Consider the following 9613-nt stretch of genomic DNA (forward strand, 5'->3'; position numbering starts at 1 on the left):
TCTATAAGCTACAGATGGATAACTCAATGTAAATTTCATGGGAAAACACTCATGCCTAAGGTGTGGGCCACTCAGAGCTCACCAATATGTTCAACACTATAACTAGAGACACTGAAACTGCAAACCAGGGCAAGAAATTGACACCTTCACACTGTAGACAGCTTTTCCCAAGATGTCAGAACAAGACTTCCCACTATGATGAGGCTCCTACCCCTCTCAATTTGTCCTTGCTCATGCCTGCCTCTTTCGCTTGGCAGGATAATGTCCTAATTAGAATTTCACAGGAAGTATCTTCTGAGGGTAGCTTAACAGAGTGTCAGATCTATGATATCACTACCAAATTTTTACATAAGAGATCCTTTAGTCCACTCAACGGCTGACATTAGCAGCGTCTTTAATACAACTGTTTGTTCAAATGTACGGTGGTCCCTTTTAAAGTTACACTTCTAGACTCACCTGTTCTCACTCCCTGTTTTAATGTAACCCAGCCATGAGATGCCAGATAATAGAATTGCTACCTACTAGCTGAACAGGAAGGAACCTGTGCTGTTTCTGGCACTTCTTGTAGCACATAGATAAATACAATGGGTATTATAGAGACTCAGTTGCAGAAATTAACAAACATGCTGCTTGGTTAAAATGGGTAGACTCATCTGGCTCATTCTTTATTCCATTTTAGTTGGTTTGCATCTTGCCTAAGGTGCATAGTCCAAACTCTTGGTATTACTCTCCTGATAGTCACAGTAGTAGTCTCCCTGGTGTGCTGTAATCTCTAAAAGCTTTAAATGTTTGCATGCAGCTATCCATCGAATGTCAAATGGTCTCTCTTTGGCTGGAATGACAAAACTCAAAGGAATGTGTGATCAGGAGGACATCATAACCTATGAATGATGGAAGCCCAAAATGACGGTAGCTAAGAGTAATATCAGTGCTTTAAGTTTTGGTCACACTCTCACCTAAATGAGAGCATAGAGACTCCAAATAGGGCCACTGATGCTAAATGTTACGTACTCCAACTGAAATTTTAAGAAAGCAGATAGATCCCAAAACAGACCAATTTAAAAAAATAAAAATAAAAAATAAAATAACTAGAAAATAAAAAGGCCAGGCACGGTGGCTAACACCTATAATCCCAGCACTTTAGGAGGGCGAGGCAGGCGGATCACAAGGTCAGGAGTTTGAGACCAGACTGACCAACATGATGAAACCCCGTCTCTACTAAAAATACAAAAATTAGCTGGGTGTGGTGGCACATGCCCTGTAATTCCAGCTACTCAGGAGGCTGAGGCAGAAGAATCACTTGAACTTGGGAGGTGAAGTTTGCAGTGAGCTGAGATTACACCACTGCACTACACCCTGGATGACAGAGTGAGACTCCACCTCAAAAAAAAAAAAAGAAAAGGAGATTCCAATCTACTTGAATTAACACAATAAGGAGGTCCCCTTTGCTTTAATTTTTATAAAAAAGTAACCTGAATTAACCTGATGTTAACCAACATATTTATTTCTACTGCTCTCTTTTCTTGTTAAAATTTGGCAAAACCCACTGTTCTGTTATTGTATTGCCAAAGGGGAGATATCACTGTATTTGTAAAGTGGGACCTGCCCCAAATTATAAATCCCAAATAAAAGCCAATTAGATTTATAACTAAAGCTGTTGTAATTTTGTCTTTTGATATGGGTTCACAGCCAGCGATGGCCAGCGGAGTCTCTCAGGCTGCGTCGTTCTCACCCTGACCCTCCTACCTTCCTCTTTCACTTACAAGGACCCTTCTGATTACACTGAGCCCACCCAGATAATCCAGAATAACCTCACCATCTCAAGATTCTTAACCTCATCACATCTGGAAAGTCTTTTTGCCAAATAAAAGTGTTATGCACTGGCTCCAGGGATTAGGATGTGGATTTTTTTTTTTTTTTTTTTTTTTTTTTTTTTTTTTGAGACGGAGTCTTTCTCTGTCCCCCAGGCTGGAGTGCGGTGGTGCGATCTCGGCTCACTGCAACCTCCATCTCCTGGGTTCACGCCATTCTCCTGCCTCAGCCTCCCGAGTAGCTGGGACCACAGGCGCCCACCAACACGCCCGGCTAATTTTTTTGTATTTATTTTTAGGAGGCCATTATTCTGCCCAACACAGGTACCTTTTATAAACTTCACCCACAACAAAAATTTGCTTTGCCTGCCTTCTGTGTCTCACTTTTCTGTCTGTGCACAAAGGTTAAGGTGAAACACACCAGCTCTGCTGTGAACTGGCCTGATGACCCTGGACCACTCACTTCACCTCCCTCAGCCTCTTCTCATCTGAAGCACAAGGGTGATTCATACTGCATAAGAAAATTTACATGAAAGGGTAAATTAAGATGTGTAAGGCATTGGTCACAGAGCCTGCTACCCGATGAGCCCTCGGTAAACATTCCTTTCAGTGCTTTCCTTTCACCATCCTATTTCTGTCACCCTCATCCATCTGCTCCTTCATCTCCTTTCTCTTCAGTGACTTACTCAGTCTAAGCTTCCAGTTAGCAAAGAAGCCACACTTCCCATTCTCTCATGATACTGCTGGAACGTTCTTGTGATGAAGTCTGTTATCCACGCGAGACAGCCCACATTATTTATATGGAGAGGTCTGGTTAAAACAAGTCCTTTTTATGTTCATGTGAAACCTATACATGTTTCCTCTTAATTTACACATACCAGTCCCAATTCTGCCCTGTTAATTTATACATGCACTTTCTTATTTCACTCTTCTTCAGTCTTTCTCTTTACACCTTATAAATTTGGACAGTACAGGACAAAAATAATGAGCTGGGCCAAAACAGAGGATTCCTTTAGCAAGATGAATGCTTTCCTTTAAAAAGATGAATGCTTTCTTTTGGCTTAATGAATGTTAATTTGCAAGGCACTCCTGAAACCTGTTTCTAGGCTTGGCTTTTAGAGAAATCATTTGACTCTGGCTGGGCGCGGTGGCTCACGCCTGTAATCCCAGTATTTTGGGAGGCCAAAGTGGGCGGATCATGAGGTCAGGAGATCGAGACCATCCTGGCTAACACGGTGAAACCCCGTCTCTACTAAAAATACAAAAAATTAGCCAGGCATGGTGGCGGGCGCCTGTAGTCCCAGCTACTCGGAAGGCTGGGGCAGGAGAATGGCGTGAACCCGGGAGGCGGAGCTTGCAGTGAGCCGAGATTGCGCCACTGCACTCCAGCCTGGGCAACAGAGTGAGACTCCATCTCAAAAGACAAAAAAAGAAAAAGAAAAATCATTTCACTCTAGGACACATTCTAGACCCCAGGAGGTAATAACTGTGACAGAAGCCACATCCACTCTTAGTATGCCTGCTGCATTTTCACAGAATGTGGTGCATGAATTACTGTTCCCCAATCCTTCCACTCCTGGAGGTTAAGCCTCCCCCTTCACCATCTTCATCTCCAGCTGGTCTGCCAGGACTATGGCTGGGAAATACCTCCCCACCTTCCATGCCCAGGGTGGCACCTTTGCCTATTCCCATAATTATAATAGCTCACACTGGTGCAGCACTCACTATGCACCAGGCACTATCCTGAGAGCTTTCTAGCTAGCTACAGTCCTCGCCAAAAAATCCTGAGTGTTATCATCCCCATTTTTACTGATTAAAAAAAAACTGAGGCAGAGATGTGAAGTAATGTACCCAGTGTCACCCAACTCATTTAACCTCATCCTCCACTTTATCTGGGAAGAGGACACCCTAAGATTTCCAAGGTATCCTGAATAACATCCACCTTCCAGAATGATTTTTGCCCCCTCTACTCTCAGGACTTCACAAACAGCCAGTATTTCATTTTCTGTCTCACCCTTCACTGAAGCACCTGTTCCCTAACGCCACACTCACAACTGCACAGCCCTGCATAAAAACTAGCTTTTACGAACTTCGATCTTTCTGGGGAAAAAATAGGGCCAGGTTCCCAGTCATCATAAAACGTCATTTGTACTCTATTGTCAACTATTTGCACAGCTATTCCCTGGCCATAAATGAGGTATACTACGAACAGTAAGTGTAATGAGAAGGAAGTAGGAAAAGTATGGTGACAAAGAGGAGAAGATTTCAAATCCAGAAACAGTCATAAAAGACACCCAGAGTGTGAGGCCTCTGAGCAATGACAGCCCCACCTGCCTCTTTCCATGGCTGGTGGCCTCTGACTTCCTTCTCAACCTGCCCCACCTGGCCTTGCTTTATTAAACTGGTACTAATAGCTTGGAACTGGGGCCAGACCAGTGCACACAGCACTGAGTGGTGGGGTGGAGGAGCTGAAAAGGGAGAAGAGTGTTTGACTTATGGAGCCCTGACTCACCTAGGTACACATCACCTGGGCGGGAAATGGTTTAGTGAAGGGCTGTGCAGAACTCATGGTGGTTATCCAAAATGAGTGACTGAGGCAAGTGTCTAAATTAATTGTTTATTGAGCCAGACCTTGAGGATACGCCCTAGGAAAACACAAGTCACAGAAAACCTCTGTGGCTTCTGTTCTCTCTGAAGAGGTTTTCAGGAAGCCTTAAAGGGGGGAAGGCAGGTAGGAAGAGGCGGGTAGGTGGAAGAATGATTGTTCTTGTCTTTGTTCTGTGCCTAGAAAGATAAGCATTATCAGCCTGAAATTCTGAGGACTAAGACTAAAGCCTTAGGAACCAGACTTAGATTTCAGCACTGAAGACACGATCACCATGTCCTTGTTATATGGGAGGATATACATCTTGAAAGTTTTAAGGCCAGCAAAGAACAATTTGTGAGGGCAGTCATCCAGAAATACCTAAGGCCTTTTGCTTTCCTGTAGAGGTCTGGTTAATGTACAATGTTTTGACACAAGGTTTTATAGTAACAGCGATCCATCTGGGGAAATGATGATGATGTTGCATGACTCAGTCTCAAATCTTAACTTTCCCTTTGACCTAAAGAGGGACCTGAAGTTTTTCTTTCCCTTTACATTTACCTGCTACATGACCTGCTATTCTCTTTTTTTTTTTTTTTTTTTTTTTTTGAGGCGGGGTCTCACTGTCACCCAGGCCGGAGTGTAGTGGTGTGATCATGGCTCACTGCAACCTCCACGTCCCAGGCTCAAGCAATCCTCCTACCTCAGCCTCCCAAGTAGTATCTGGGACTACAGGCCCATGCCACCACACTCAACTAATGTGTGTGTGTGTGTGTGTATTTTTTGTAGAGACAGGGTTTCACCATGTTGCCCAGGCTGGTCTTGAACTCCTGAGCTCAAGTGATCCACCCACTGAGGCCTCCCAAAGTGCTAGGATTACAGGCATGAGTCGCTGCACCTGGCCAACCCCTATTCCTCAGAATCTTTCAGAGAAAGCATTACAGAAGATATGAGTTTGTGGCTGTATGTTTCATCTGATCCTACATCACTAGGAAAGCTCATTCCTAGGAAGCTGTGTCTCATGGAGAATGGGGTGAAGTTGCATCAGCAAAGGACCAAAGCCAAGTTACAGGAACGAAAGGAAAGTAATTGTGGAGCCCTATTTGGGCTACACAGCTGCCTCTTCAATTAAAGCAATTCTTTGAGCAATCATCACCCTAACCATTTCAGTTGTATGTTGGCTCGATTGTAATATCTGGAGCAGTCTGTAGACTAGTTTTTCTAGAGCCTCTGAAGCACCTTGAAATTGCAGTAGCAGATTTCTCTGGATTGGAGTTTGAATTAGGTATTGAAGTGAACCTTTTGAGTAGTCCACATATCAGCAGGCACAAAGGTTTTTGATATATAATTTGTAATTTCTCCTGAAATTCACTTAAGTTGTCTAGCTTCAGATTGCAGGGCTTTAGGAAAAAGCACAGTTTTAATTTCTAATGATTCCAAGTCAGAAAAATGGAAGAAAAATTTGAAAATGTTAGTTTCAAGACATGTAGCCAGGAAAGAATTCAGGATTCAGTACGAATTGTAAGGAAATAACAAAACTCAAAAACAATGAGCAACACCAGAATTTAATAACAGCTGTACTGTAGTTTCCTCTGAAACATAATGTTTTCTCTCTCCAGTTCTCCATTTTTACCAAAGGCAAATTATAGTAGGACCCAAATTATTTGCAAAATAAGTTTTTGTCTTATACTTGGCCTGAAATTTTGATTTTGGAAAGTTTGTCAAATATCAAAGGTTTAAGACACTTGTTCAAAATTGGTCATAGGTCACTGTAAAATAATAGTTATTAATTTAGCCAAAGTGATAATTCAAAAATTTTAAGAGGAAAAATCTTTATATTTATTTATTTATTTATTTATTTATTTATTGAGTCAGGGTCTCGCTCTGTCACCCAGGCAGGATGGAGTGCAGTGGCACCATCATACCTCACTGCAGCCTTGACATTCAGGGCTTACGCAATTCTCCTAACCCAGCCACCTGAGTAGATGGGACCACAGGTGCATGCCACCACACCTTGCTAATTTTGTTATTGTTGTTGTTTTTTTGTAGAGACAGGGTCTTTATTTGTGGCCCAGGCTGATCTTAAATGCCTGTACTCCCGCCATCTCCCTGCCTCAGCCTCCCAAAGTGCTAGGATTATAAGCATGAACCACCATGCCTGATCAGCAAAAATTTTCATTCTTTGACAAAAATGTACTCTGATAGGAGATTTTATTTCCCAAATAATCATAAGGCTTCATAAAAACATCATGAGGCAAACTGAATCTCTCTCTCCCCCCGCTTTTTTCTCAAAAGGTAAACAAAAAAATTTTACTGTCTCCTATTAATGCTACATGAAAATCTTGTTTAAAAGAAAAAAAAAAAAACAAACGTTACCTTTGTTTTAATGTATTATTAATGCTGAAGCTAATTTTAATAAAACCTTATAAACAAATCTATTTAATTTGTATCAGTTTTGACTACAATGTAAGATTTCCATAAGAAATTTTATAACCTTTTATCATTTTGTTCATTCTCTTTCTTTCTCCAACTTTCTGACTCCATTCAGTATTACCCATCATTCTTTTTATTCCTTCAATTTAAAATAATCCTTAAAAAGCTCTAAACCAGACAAAATTACTCTTCCTTTAACAAATATTATATTTTTATCACTTCTTATACATTTTGTTTGACCAAAAACACATCCTAACTTTCCTTATACACTTTGTTATAGAGTTGTTTCTCTCATACCTAGCAGTCTAAATACCTACATTAATTACATTGTTAACACTTAGACACCCTTATTTTCAGTGAAAAACATAGGAAGAAAGCAATTTTAACTATGTACCAGATGTAGAATGAATGCAGGACAAATGACAGATCTGTGATGATCATGCCTGGAGGGCCTAATCTTGCTCAGCATGGGCAAGAGGCACAGCTGGGAGATAGGCCAGGTATTGCCCGCAGTCCTCATCATGGTCCTTTGTATCCAAAGACATAAACTCACAGACAAATTAAGCAATTTATTATATAAATATGTAATATACATAACTTGCTTAATTTATATATAATTATTGTTTTATATATTGTACATAATTTATATATATAATATATTAATAAAAGCAACAATTTTATGACTTTAAAACATCTATTAGAGACAGTATAAGCCTGTCTGTCCAATAGACCCAGACAAAAATGTCTACATTAAATGCTGAAGACATTTCTACTCGCTTTTACCAACAATTCTGAAACAATTCTTGTTTACCAAAGATTGCTAAAATCACATGAACTTGAAAAGCATTTAGGTTTATTTGTTTAATGTATGAGTATTCATTTGTCTTTATATTAATTTGATACCATGTGTAGACAATATATAAACATATGTACTGACATATATATACCTTGACACAACATTTAAAATACACACATACACATAAAGATAGAGACAAACACAAAGACTTTAGAGTTTTGATTTTAGAACTTTACCCATGGGACCAATAGAACTCACTAGTTTAAAAGAGCAGTTGGATTCAAATTGTACCTTTGGAAATGGAAGTGGTTAACATTTATCTGGAGAAGTCCTCACCAAGTTTTAAGATAAAATGGGTAACAAATTTACACCTCAAACCACTGAGAAAGAATTTAAACCTTTTTGAGGAATGTAGGTGTGTTCAAGGAACATTAAAAATAGATGCCATATACACGTATATACCATGGAATACTATACAGCCATAAAAAAGGATGAGTTAATGTCCTTCACAGGGACTTGGATGAAGCTGGAAACCATCATTCTGAGCAAACTATTGCAAGGATAGAAAACCAAACGCTGCATGTTCTCACTCATAGGTGGGAATTGAACAATGAGAACACTTGGACACAGGGTGGGGAACATCACACACTGGAGCCTGTCATGGGGTGGGGGTAGGAGGAAGGGATAGCATTAGGAGATATACCTAATGTAAATGACAAGTTAACGGGTGCAGCACACCAACATGGCACATGTATACATATGTAACAAACCTGCACGTTGTACACATGTACCCTAGAACTTAAAGAATAATTTTTAAAAAAGGAAAAAAAAAAGATGCCACCTGTGTTAATTAGCTTAGGAAAAAAATAGACACCAAGGTAACACAAAATGATAGATATTTACCTTAGGATTTTATGAGGAGATTTATTTTCTTTAGATAGGTCACCCTTGATTTAGGGTGTGTTTTCCAACTGGACCCCTGAGCTCAAGATGGAGCCCGGCAGGGCCAACAAAGTATTTGCAGTTTGCGGGGCCTAATAATTTAAATATGGGAAAAGCGGGCACAGTTGGAAAGCACAGCATTTAGATCTTTAAACATTAAGGATTCCACTGAACCCCAGGTTCCCCAAAAAAGGAAAATGCAAAAAGGACCATACTGTACAACCCTTCCACAGTGTACTTTGCTACAAAGGCATTTTTCTAATTGTTTAAACTGTGTCTTTCTTATCTGAACATGCAAAGAAATGAGTAGCCTTCTGAAGTAATAATTATTTATTGTAACCACTGTCAGTCATCTCCAAAACTGTAGCTCTCACCCCTGACACAGCAGCCATCACACACACAAGGCCGAGTATTTTTAGAGTACGGTGTAATCTCTGATGCCTCCAGAAGCCAAAAACATCAGATGACACAACAGAAAAGAGCAGAGTGTTAGACCTGAGAGAAATCTGGTCACTTAAAATTCCTGAGGCTTCGGCCGGGAGCGGTGGCTCACGCCTGTAATCCCAGCACTTTGGGAGGCCGAGGCGGGCGGATCACGAGGTCAGGAGATCGAGATCATCCTGGCTAACACGGTGAAACCCCGTGTCTACTAAAAAATACAAAAAAATTAGCCGGGCAAGGTGGCGGGCGCCTGTAGTCCCAGCTACGCGGGAGGCTGAGGCCGGAGAATGGCGTGAACCCCGGGGGACGGAGCCTGCAGTGAGCCGAGATCGCGCCACTGCACTCCAGCCTGGGTGAAAGAGCAAGACTCCTTCTAAAAAAAAAAAAAAAAAAAAAAAAAAAAATTCCTGAGGCTTCATGAGGGAAAACAGAAGTTTTTTTAAAAAAAAAAAATTCTTTTAGGTTTTTTTGTTTCTTTTTCTTGTTGTCAGATTTTAGCTGGGACAAACAACTGCTATTTCTGGTTTTTGAATTTTTTTTTAACCTAAGGTGCCCTCCCAATTAAAACTAATAAGGCTTAACCAGGGTTGTGACTTAACCAAGGAT

This window comes from Nomascus leucogenys, chromosome 17 (assembly GCF_006542625.1).
Source record: "Nomascus leucogenys isolate Asia chromosome 17, Asia_NLE_v1, whole genome shotgun sequence".
Taxonomy (NCBI): Eukaryota; Metazoa; Chordata; class Mammalia; order Primates; family Hylobatidae; genus Nomascus; species Nomascus leucogenys.